Source organism: Triticum dicoccoides, chromosome 5B (genome assembly GCF_002162155.2).
Source record: "Triticum dicoccoides isolate Atlit2015 ecotype Zavitan chromosome 5B, WEW_v2.0, whole genome shotgun sequence".
Lineage (NCBI taxonomy): Eukaryota > Viridiplantae > Streptophyta > Magnoliopsida > Poales > Poaceae > Triticum > Triticum dicoccoides.
The window spans coordinates 560307913-560319996 of record NC_041389.1 but is presented as its reverse complement, the minus strand read 5'-3'; positions in this window follow the sequence as shown (position 1 = coordinate 560319996).

Sequence of the window (12084 nt, the reverse complement as noted above, 5' to 3'; positions counted from 1 at the left end):
GCCCTCACAACACTCATGACCCGCTTTTGCGTGGGAGAAGACAACTGACTAGCTCGTAGTAATAACATGACCAAGAGCCCTGGTAATTCGGATACCAAGGACAACAATGGCAGGTCGCGTCGCAACAAGCACAAGCGCCGCATTAACAGCGACAATACTGAGGATATGGCAGTTAATGCCAGATTCAGAGGCTCTAAACCCGGTCAGCAGAAAAAGCCATTCAAAAGAAATACTCCGGGCCCATCCAGTTAGACCGGACACTCGATCGCTCGTGCCAGATACACGGCACCCCCGAACAACCAGCCAATCACACCAACATGGATTGTTGGGTGTTCAAGAAGGCAGGCAAGTTAAGTGCCGAAAACAGAGACAAGGGGCTGCATAGCGATGACGAGGAGGAGCCCCGACCGCTGAACAACAGAGGATAGAAGGGCTTTCCCCCACAAGTACAAACGGTGAACATGACATACGCAACCCACATCCCCAAAAGGGAACGGAAGCGTGCGCTCAGGGACGTATATGCGTTGGAGCCAGTCGCCCCAAAGTTCAACCCATGGTCCTCCTGCCCGATCACTTTTGATCGAAGGGACCACCCCACTAGCATTCGTCACGGCGGATTCGCCACATTGGTTCTAGACCCAATCATTGACGGATTTCACTTCACTAGAGTCCTCATGGACGGCGGCAATAGCCTGAACCTGCTTTATCAGGATATAGTGAGAAAAATGGGCATAGATCCCTCAAGGATTAAACTCACAAGGATGACCTTTAAAGGTGTCATACCAGGTGTAGAAGCCAACTGTACAGGCTCAGTTACACTCGATGTGGTCTTCGGATCCCCGAATAATTTCCGAAGCGAGGAGTTAATCTTCGATATAGCCCCGTTCTACAGTGGCTATCACGCCCTGCTCGGGCGAACCGCATTTGCAAAGTTCAATGCGGTGCCGCACTACGCATACCTCAAGCTCAAGATGCCAGGCCCTCGAGGAGTCATCACGGTCAATGGAAACACCGAACGCTCTCTCCGAACAGAGGAGCACACGGCGGCCCTCGCGGCGGAAGTACAAAGTAGCTTCTCAAGGCAATTCTCCAGTCCGGCTGGTAGACGCACCCGGAGTAACCTACAACAAGACCGTCTGGCACGTTCCGAGCAAGCATAGCAGTGCGGCCCCTACCCCAGCCCTCGCGAGATTGCGAAACCAGTACCACGCGTACATAATTACGCTCTAGAAATACCATGGGCATACGGGGAAGGGCACAACCACGACACGCCCAGAATGCGGCTCAACCGCACTAGGGGCTCCCGATTTTGTCATTTCTTTTTTTCTTACTTTCAGGACTCCATTCTCCGGAAGGCCTGTCCGGCAGTACAATCGCCGAACACACGATGCAACAGCCAAGGAGGCAGCAAGCTACGTCGAATGTCCAGGTGGTCTCTTTAATGAGCTAAATACCTGTCTTACATAAAGTCCCACAGCTTGCCCCTGGAGGGGGACATGTCAAATAATCCCATCTCTTGCTTATCGCACTATTTGTATCGTTCTGTTTTCATAGCAGCCCTTTAATAAACAATACATAGCTCTTGTCTATTGTTGCATTCATTTTTATGTAAACATGTTCAGTTATGACATTATGCAACTGTACACTTTGGTACGGCCAATACACCAGGGGCTTAAGTACCTCGGAATACGGTGTGAGAAGACCGAACACTCTCATGAGTGCGGCACCCCGAACTTATAGCATTATATGCATCGGCTCCGAATCATGTCTTGGGTCAATAGTTGGGTTTGCCCGGCTCCCATGTTTTGGTACCTTACATTCCGCTATATCGGCTAAGGTAGCACTGGGAGAACTATTGCGATTGTGCCCCAGTTGAGCTGGGTTAACACCTCAGTAGAGAAAGCTAAAACTAACCGTCATGATAAGGCGAGAGCCGGTCGCTGTCCGAGAGGTTTTTCGAGTCCCTAAAGACTTATGCCGCTTAGAGCGAGGAGCTGGCTTTGTCCGGCCTAGGCGTGGATAGCGCCCCGAACTCGGTCTTCCAAATACTAGGGGCTTCGCCGAAATTTAAAATTATAGAATTCTATGGCTAAGTGAGAGTGATAAAGCATTATAAGTCTGATTGCCTTGTTCGTTGTGCTGGGCGCCTCCCTCGAAGGACCCAAGAATGGGAGCAAGAGCGCTCAAGTTTATCCCGAACACCCCAACACTCGTGGCATGGGGGCAGAAGCCGACGACTTGCATCTCTCAGATTTAATAAACGTCCGCACAGAAGGTAATATTTTAAATTAAAAAGCGTTGCTTAGCGCATATGAACAAGTTTTCAGCGCACAGGATACACACGAGCGAGTTTACTCAAAAATTAAATCCTTGGAACATTCGTTCGCCACAAGGCGGGCACCCTTCAGGACGCCCTCATAGTACATCTCGGGCCTGCGATGCTCCTTCCCCTCCGGTGGCCCATCCTTCACAAGCTTCTCAGCATCCAGCTTGCCCCAGTGCACTTTGGCACGGGCAAGGGCCCTACGGGCGCCTTCGATGCATATGGAGCGCTTGATGACTTCAAGCCATGGATAGGCATCCACCAGCCGCCTCACCAGCCCAAAGTAGCTCTTAGGCAGGACCTCCCCAGGCCACAGCCGGCCTATAAGGCCCTTCATGGCCTGTTCGGCTACCTTATGGAGCTCGACCAGCTACTTCAGCTGGTCGCTCAAGGGCATCGGGTGTCCGGCCTCAGCATACTGGGACCAGAACACTTTCTCCGTCGAGCTCCCTTCTTCGGCTCGGTAGAATGCGGCAGTGTCGGACACACTGTGGGGCAGATCTGCGAATGCTCCTGGAGAGCTCCGGATTCGGGTAAGTAACAAGTAATTCACTTTCACATGCTTGCTTTGCATAAAGAATGCCTTACCCGCCGCTATCTTTTTCATCGCCTCAGTTTCTTGGAGGGCTTTTTGGGCTTCGGCCTTGGCAGATTTGGCGCTTTCAAGTGCCGAGGCAAGCTCGGACTCTCGAGTCTTTGAGTCGAGCTCTAAACTCTCGTGTTTTTTCACAAGAGCATTGAGCTCTTGCCGCACCGCCGCCACCCGCGCCTCTTGTTTCTCTCGCTCGGTGCGCTCCACAGCCGCATTGACTTCGGCCTTGGACAGGCCTCCTTCAGGGTCGCCACCTCGGTCGTGGCCCCTGTAACATTCACGTTGGTCCTGTCATTATTTGCAACCAGGTATTTTTATATACTTATATAAGGTACTACCTACCTTCCTTGTCCTCGAGCTGCTTCTTGGCACGGCCAAGCTTGTTCTCGGGCTGCTCGAGGCTCTGCTTCAATGCATCGACCTCTGCAGTCAGTGCGGCAGAGGTCAGCAGCGCAGCCTGCATTCCCATATTGACATATTTATGTTAGACTCCTGCGTATATCTTTTTAGATCCTCAGTCCGGCTTTTCTTTCTGAATACCAAACTGAGCATCAGGGGCTACTGTCTATGCGGTAATATTTTTACATGTTTTAAATACATACCTCGAAGCCTATTAGAAGGCTGGCACAGGCTTCTATCAGCCCGCTCTTGGCGGACTGAACCTTCTGGATCACCGCACTCATAAAAGTGCGGTGCTCCTCGCTGATGGAGGCACCGTTAAGCACCTCCAGCAAATTGTCCGGCGCCTCCGGTTGTACGGAGGCCGCCGGCATCGTAGGCTTGCCCTTCTTGCGAAGGGGCCGCCTGCCGGACTCCAGAACCACTAAAGGTTCCGGTGTGGTGTCCGGCCCAGGGCCGGACTTAGATCCCTCTGGGGTTTTATCCCCTTTGGGCCTGGAATCCGGGAGGTCGCCTTGCGGTGCCTCTAGGACCACCTCCTCCTGGCTTAGCCCCTTGTGGGACTCCACCTCGGCATCGTCCGTAGGGCGAGGGGAGGTAGCAGTCGAAAGTGAAAGACTATTCACATCCGAGAATCCAGGGAGCCGCTCGACGAATCATTGAGCTGAGTCTTGGGCGGACTGCATGATTATATTTGGCGCCAGAAGGTACTGAGCAATAAAGGAACGCCATGAGTTATTCTGGTATCCGGATACTTATGATTTTGCCAGGGTCTTGGCCCTAGATGGCCACTCCTCTCCGCCATCGTTGGCGTCAGAGGCGTAGTCCGGAATAAGGGTCTTCCCCTTCTTGGACCCTCCGGCCTCCGTAGTTGGGGCGGCCTTCCTTTTCTTTCCTCCCCCCGTTGGAGGGGGAGAGGCTTCTTCTTCCTCCTCCTCGTCTTCGGAGGAGGAGTGCTCTTCGGGGTCATCGGGCGATGAATCCGACACCACCAGGCGCCGCTCTTTCGAGTTCCCGTGGCCTTCTTCTTGGCCTTCTTCTCCGGCACCATGTGAGGTGCCGGGACCAGCAGCTTCGTCAAGCGTGCATCAGCTGGGCCTTCGGGCAAAGGAGCCGGACAGTTAAACCGTCCGGACGTCTTCTTCCAGTCCTGTCAAAGGAGCGGGAGCTTAGATCCCACATAGAATCAAACTATGGAAAACGAGTATCCTATGAAGGGTAAAACGAGCTTACCGCACTAGCTTGGCGCTTTGCGCAGAATCCGCGATCCTTGGTAATGGGTGGGGGAACCTCGGAGCTCTTGAATAGCACCTTCCAGGCATCTTCGTGCGTTGTGTCGAAGAGCCTGGACAAAGTTTCGTGCTGAGACGGGTCGAACTCCCACAAGTTGAAAGCCCATCATTGACACGGGAGGATCCGGCGGAAGATCATGACCTGAACTGCGTTGACAAGCTTAACCTTCTTGTCCACCAAGTTTTGGACACATGTTTGGAGTCCGGTCACCTCTTCCGGATTACCCCACAACAGGCCCGTCTCTTTCCAGGAGGTGAGCCGTGTGGGGATGCGAGATTGGAATTCGGGGGCCGCTGCCCATTCAGGGTCACGCGGCTCGGTGATGTAGAACCACCCCGATTGCCACCCTTTGATGGTTTCCACAAAGGAGCCCTCGAGCCAGGTGACATTGGGCATCTTGCCCAACATGGCGCCTCCGCACTCCACTTGCCGGCCGCCCACAACCTTTGGCTTGACATTGAAGGTCTTCAGCCATAAGCTAAAGTGGGGCTGGATGCGGAGGAAGACCTCGCACACGACGATAAACACCGAGATGTTGAGGATGAAGTTCGGGGCCAGATCGTGGAAATCCAGGCCGTAGTAGAACATGAGCCCCCGGACAAATGGGTGGAGTGGGAAGCCCAATCCACAGAGGAAATGGGGGAGAAACACGACCCTCTCATGGGGCCTGGGGGTGGGGTTGAGCTGCCCCTCATCTGGGAGCCAGTGTGCGATGTCGTTGGACAAGTATCTGACTTTCCTCAGCTTTTTGATTTGCCCCTCCGTGACGGAGGAAGCCATCCATCTGCCTCCCGCTCCGGACATGGTTGGAGAAGGTTGAGGTGGGAAGTGCGGACTTGGGCGCTGGAGCTCGAGTGCGCAGGAATGGATAAGCGAAGAAGGATGAAGGCGTAGATGGAAAGGGTGGATCCTTATCCCCTTATATGGGCGTCTGAGACTATGTGCCCCCACCAGCCAAGTAAAACTCGCTTATCTCCCAAGCGCCGCGATTAATGGCGCGGTTGGGTTACCCACGCCCATATTGATGAGAATCCCGGAATAAGGGGACACAATCTCTGCTTTGACAAGACGTGCCAAGGAAACCGCCTCGCTAAACGCGCTGAGGTGGGACAGTAAAATGATTCGAATAAAGGCTTGGCCGTGGCATGATGTCACGCTGCGGAATACGTCAGCAGATTAGATTTATACGAATATTATTCTCTCTATGGTGGTATGTGGAACTTATTTTGCAGAGCCGGACACTATCCTTGTGTTCAACATCTTCTATGAAGTATTCGGAGGAGGAACCCGCCTTGCAATGCCGAAGACAATTTGCGTGCCGGACTCGTCGTCATTGAAGCCTGGTTCAGGGGCTACTAAGGGAGTCCCGGATTAGGGGGTGTTCGTATGGCCGGACTATGACCTTTGGCCGGACTCGTGGACTATGAAGATACAAGATTGAAGACTTCGTCCCGTGTCCGGATGGGACATTCCTTGGCGTGGAAGGCAAGCTTGGCGATATGATATGTAGATCTCCTCCCATTGTAACCGACTCTGTGTAACCCTAGCTCTCTCCGGTGTCTATATAAACTGGAGGGTTTTAGTCCGTAGGACGAACAACAATCATACCATAGGCTAGCTTCTAGGGTTTAGCCTCTCTGATCTCGTGGTAGATCTACTCTTGTACTACCCATATCATCAATATTAATCAAGCAGGAGTAGGGTTTTACCTCCATCGAGAGGGCCCAAACTTGGGTAAAAACATCGTGTCCCTTGTCTCCTGTTACCATCCGCCTAGACGCACAGTTCGGGACCCCCTACCCAAGATCCGCCGGTTTTGACACCGACAACGGGCTTGTGAGTGGCCATCCGATGATTTTATGATCGAAACAGGCTTCAAGGAGGAATTTGACGCGTATGTGCGTAATGCTGAGCTGGAGAACTTCTTACAAGATAAGTGTCCTCAATACTCTCAATTGACTGATTCCTTTGTGCGGAGGTTTAAATATAACTGTACGCGTAATTCTCCTAGTGTCCTATTTGATATTTATGATACATCTTACACCATGGACTTAGAGGATTTTACAACTGCTTGCAAACTCCCGCATTGGGGTAATATTAATGATCCTCCCAAATATGAATTTAGAGATTTCCTTGCGAATATTACTGTGGGAGAATCTAGGGACGTAGCACAAGCTACCATAGGGAGCATTCATTTTCCTGCTTTACATTACTTTGCTCTCTTTATTGGTAGATGCATTAACGGTAAGGACGAGGTATGTCACATGTGTGCCCCTGATCTTTGTGTCCTCAAGAGTGCTGTGTCAGGTTATAAATGTTATAACTTGGGGGCAATTGTTGCACGTAGGTTACAGAATAATAGTACAAAGGGAAATTTCTTTGGAGGAATTTATGCAACCCATGTGGCTAATTTTCTTGGTATAGCCCGGCGAGAAGGAGATATGATAATGCCTCCTATTTATTTGGATAAAGAAGCTATGTTTAGTCATCATTTTCTTGAGAGGAATGTACAATTCCTCCATTATCGACTAATCTATGACAGACGCAACGTCGTCCCTGTCATTCTTCCCGCTCCCTACCTTTTTGATTATCAGGCAAGAGGAAGATATGTTGTCACCAGGGAAGAAGCCACCGAATATGAGAGGGGAATGGAGGCAGCTCACCAACACGCTGCTGCCCAGGAGGCTGTTGCCTCTGCATCTCAGTATAATCCCAGTTTCACTTATGGATATCAGCCAGGCGGTCCTTGGTATTAAACCAACTTAGGCCAAAAGCCTAAGCTTGGGGGAGTACGTATTTCTCACCAACTTTACATTCATGTTCACACACTAGTCGTCGGTGCTCATACTCTTTCATTGTATTATCCATGTTAGTTTAAATTCCTTTTTCTAGTTTTCTTCTTGTGTGTTTGATAAACCTTGAGAAAAACCAAAAAAATTAGTTAGTTTAATTTCCTTGCTTGTAGTAGGAATTAAAATGAAAAACCACAAAGATTTCTTGTTCTTCTTTTACTTGTTGGGAGCTTTCCCGTGTAAATAGTTTTATTTTCTTTTCTTTCCTTTGAGGGTCGAGAAGACCATATTGAAAATGCTTAGTGGCTCTCATATGCATGATTGTTTATTTAATTTAGAGCCCATATTACTTTTCTTCTCTCTTGAGTTGAATGCTTGCAGATTCCAGCTTAGTCCAATGCACGTGCACTCTTATTATTATACACATCGTTCAGTCGTGCGAGTGAAAGGCAATAATGACGATATATGATGGACTTATTGGGATGAGAAAAGCTGGTATGAACTCGACCTCTCTTGTTTTTGTAAATATGAAGTAAACATATTTGCAATGACATTTAGAGATTATAGTTACTTGTGCCATGCTTGATTAGCTATGAAGTTATAATGGTTTACCTTGCGTGCCAACATGCTATTAGAATGATTATGATGTGATATGATGGGATGGTATCCTCCTTTGAATGAATTGAGTGACTCGACTTGGCACATGTTTATGTTCACGCATGTAGTTGAATCAAATCAACGCAGCCTTCACGATATTTATGTTCATGGTGGATTATATCCTACTCATGCTTGTATTCAGTGTGAATTAATTTTAATGCATGCTTACGACTGTTGTCGCTCTCTTAGTTGGTCGTTTCCCAGTCTTTTGCTAGCCTTCACCTGTACTAAGAAGGAATACTGCTTGTGCATCCAAACTCCTTAAACCCCAAAGTTGTTCCATATGAGTCCACTATACCTTCCTATATGCGGTATCTACCTGCCGTTCCAAGTAAATTTGTATGTGCCAAACACCAAACCTTCAAATGAAATTCTGTTTTGTATGCTCGAGCAGCTCATGTAACAACTAGGGATGCCTATATCTTCCATGCTAGGTGAGTTATTCTCAGAGGAGTGGACTCCGCTCCTCATTCACGAGAAAGGGCCGGTAACCGGGATGCCCAGTCCCATGATCCAAAAAGATCAAAGCAAATCAAAATAATTAAACAAAACTCCCGAGGACTGTTGTATGTTGGAGGCACTCGTTGTTTCGAGCAAACCATGGATTCATGCTTGTTGGTGGTTGGGGGAGTATAAACCTTTACCATTCTGTTGGGAACTTCCTATAATGCATTTAGTGTTGAAGATATAGCCATCCCATAGGTGTTGTGTTGACATCAAAAGTATGCCGCTCAAAATTATATTCAATCTCTATTTTAAAATCGAGCTCTGGCACCTCTACAAATCCCTGCTTCTCTCTGCGAAGGGCCTATCTATTTACTTTTATGTTGAGTCATCACCCTTCATATTTAAAAGCACCCGCTGGAGAGTGCACTGTCATTTGCATTCATTATTATTGGTTTATATTGGGTATGACTTGACTGGATCTCTTTTACCATGAATTACAATGTTTAGTCAGTCCTTGATCTTTAAAGGTGCTCTACATTTGTGTTTTGTGGTCTCAGAAAGGGCTAGTGAGATACCATTTTGTTATATCATGTTATGATTATTTTGAGAAAGTGTTTTCATCCGAGTTTTATTATTATGACTCGCCAGCTGATTATGCTATTGATGTGAATAATTGTGAGACCTATGTGTTATTGTGAGTATGGTTAGTTCATAATATTTGCTGAAACTTGAATGCTGGATTTTCATGGTTACAACAACAAGAGCAAATAGAGTTTGTAAAAGTTTTTCTTTTTTCACTTTCAGTTTATCAACTGAATTGCTTGAGGACAAGCAAAGGTTTAAGCTTGGGGGAGTTGATACATCTCCAATGTATCTACTTTTCCAAACACTTTTGCCCTTGTTTTGGACTCTAACTTGCATGATTTGAATGAAACTAACCCGGACTGACTCTGTTTTCAGCAGAACTACCATGATGTTGTTTTATGTGTAGAAAAGAAAAGTTCTCGGAATGACCTGCAAATCCACGGAGGGACTTTTCAGAATTAATAAGAATTTTTGGCGAATGAATCAGGGCCAGGGGGCCCAGGGCCTGTCCACAAGACAGGGAGGCACCCCCCTAGGGCACGCCCCCTATCTCGTGGGCCCCCCGGACCTCCTCCGACCTCAACTCCAACTCCATATATACCATCTCGTGGAGAAAAAAATCGAAGAGAAAAGTTTCATCACGTTTTACGATACGGAGCCGCCGCCAAGCCCTGATCTCTCTCGGGAGGGATGATCTGGAGTCCGTTCGGGGCTCCGGAGAGGGGATTCGTCGCTGTCGTCATCATCAACCATCCTCCATGACCAATTTCATGATGCTCACCGTCGTGTGTGAGTAATTCCATCGTAGGCTTGCTGGACGGTGATGGGTTGGATGAGATTTACCATGTAATCAAGTTAGTTTTGTTAGGTTTGATCCCTAGTATCCACTATGTTCTGAGATTGATGTTGCTATGACTTTGCTATGCTTAATGCTTGTCACTAGGGCCCGAGTGCCATGATTTCAGATCTGAACCTATTATGTTTTCATGAATATATATGTGTGTTCTTGATCCTATCTTGCAAGTCTATAGTCACCTATTATGTGTTATGATCCGACAACCCCGAAGTGACAATAATCGGGACACTTCTCGGTGATGACCGTAGTTTGAGGAGTTCATGTATTCACCATGTGTTAATGCTTTGGTCCGGTTCTCTATTAAAAGGAGGCCTTAATATCCCTTAGTTTCCACTAGGACCCCGCTGCCACGGGAGGGTAGGACAAAAGATGTCATGCAAGTTCATTTCCATAAGCATGTGTGACTATTTACGGAATACATGCCTACATTACATTGATGAACTGGAGCTAGTTCTATATCACCCTATGTTATAACTATTGCATGAGGAATCGCATCCGGCATAATTATCCATCACTGATCCATTGCCTACAAGCTTTTCATATATTGTTCTTCGCTTATTTACTTTTCCGTTGCTACTGTTACAACTACTACAAAAACCCAAAAACATTTATCTTTATTGTTGCTACTGTTACCATTATTATCATACCACTTTTGCTACTAAATACTTTGCTGCAGATACTAAGTTATCCAGGTGTGGTTGAATTGACAACTCAACTGCTAATACTCAAGAATATTCTTTGGCTCCCCTTGTGTCGAATCAATAAATTTGGGTTGAATACTCTACCCTCGAAAGCTGTTGCGATCCCCTATACTTGTGGGTTAGCACTGAAGCCGAGCGATTGCACTGCAGGCTACGCGTTACCGAACCCGAGTGATCGATCGATGGTTGTTAACTGAACCCGATCAAGCGATTCCTTCGCTACTGCTGTTAACTGAAGCCGATCAATGTTGCCTCTAGGATGAACAGTGAGCGTTGCGGGGGGTTGGATGAACAGTGAGCGGTGGCGTTGCCTCTGGATGAACAGGACCCCGTGGTGTGGAGGGCTGGATGAACAGTAGATGGTGGAGGGGTGCCCGTGGAGGGGTGGTTGAACAGGACCCCGTGGTGTGGAGGGCTGGATGAACAGTAGAAGGTGGAGGGCTGGATGAACAGTAGATGGTGGAGGGGTGGTTTAACAATAGATGGTGGAGTAGCGCGCGGTGGAGGCTGGATGAACAGGAGCTCGTGGAGGCTGGAGGAGGTCGACGGTAGCCCGTGGAGGCTGGAGGAGGTCGACGGTGGAGATGAACAGTATCCCGTGGAGTCCCGTTTTGCGGTACGCCACACCCCTCCCGATGAACAGGACCCCCGTTTCGTCCGTTTTGCGGTATGCCAGACCCCTCCCGATCAACAGGACCCCCGTTTCGGCCGTAGGAGGTCCGTTTCGTCCGTTTTGTGGTACGCCACACCCCTCCCGATCAATAGGACCCCCGTTTCGACCGTAGGAGGTCCGTTTCCTCCGTTTTGCGGTACGCCAGACCCCTCCCGATGAACAGGATCCCGTTTCGAACGTGGCCAGTCGAACACAAGGCCGTTCCTCCGTTCTGCGGTACGCCAGGCCTCGTTTCCATCGCCTGTTCCGTCCAAGCCCTCCCGATGAACACGACCACGCATTCCGTTCCGACCCAGCCGGTTGGCTCCCACGCATTCCGTTGCCTCCCGATGAACACGACACATTCCGTTGCCTCCCCATGAACACGATGACGATGTTGTTTCTCCGTTCCGACCCAGCCATGTACACGAGCCCTCGCCGTACGTATGCGCGAGTAGGCGTTCGAGACCCCGCCCGTATGTACACATACGTGGCCGTATTTTCTTTCTTGCACCCTGGCCACTGTACGTACGTGTACATGCTACGTGCGCGCCTCTACTACGACACGTGCGTGCCTCTACATCCACCAGTATATATGTATGTACACGTTCGCGACCAGAATGACAACGCTACGTACGCTTCGACCAGGTGGGTCCCGACTGTCAGGCACTTCCTTGCATGCGAAGATGTAGCTGGTGGGTCCCAGCAGTCAGGGGGGCGATTCGTTTTTTTTGCCCGGACGCACTTCCTTGCGTGCGAAGATGTAGCCGGTGGGTCCCAGCAGTCA